Source organism: Corvus brachyrhynchos, unplaced genomic scaffold, assembly GCF_000691975.1.
Source record: "Corvus brachyrhynchos isolate BGI_N302 unplaced genomic scaffold, ASM69197v1 scaffold200, whole genome shotgun sequence".
In the NCBI taxonomy this organism is placed as follows: domain Eukaryota; kingdom Metazoa; phylum Chordata; class Aves; order Passeriformes; family Corvidae; genus Corvus; species Corvus brachyrhynchos.
Window position 1 is genome coordinate 601233 of NW_008236184.1, and position 370 is coordinate 601602.

The 370-nt window shown below is 60.8% G+C and overlaps 1 protein-coding gene across 1 annotated transcript in view; it reads right to left on the minus strand.

The window, feature by feature from the left end:
- The window catches only part of TLN2 (talin 2), a 181689-nt gene that overhangs the window by 146798 nt on the left and 34521 nt on the right, over window positions 1-370 (minus strand).

Sequence of the window (370 nt, forward strand, 5' to 3'; positions counted from 1 at the left end):
GGACCGCCCTGCGACCCGCTTCCAAGCCGAGCCGTCCCACCGCTCTCGTGGGAAGATGCGGACAGAGACACAGATAGATGGATATAGATCCACGCGTATGCAGACGCGGCAGGATCGTCCTTGGGAGGTCGTCACTTCACCACGTATTGCGAAAAGGTTTTTTCTCCATCGCGGTTGCCAATAGCGCCCAACAACGAACAGCTCCGTGCCTCGGGCAAACCCACCCCCGGCCACGCCACGCTCCCCCAGGCATGATGCGAGGGACCGGCCGCCCCAGCACCTTTCTCCTATTCCTGCCCTATATGGCACAGGGAAATACCGAAAGATCGCTGTTTTCCTCCCGGCCCGGCTCCTGACGAAGGATCGGTGA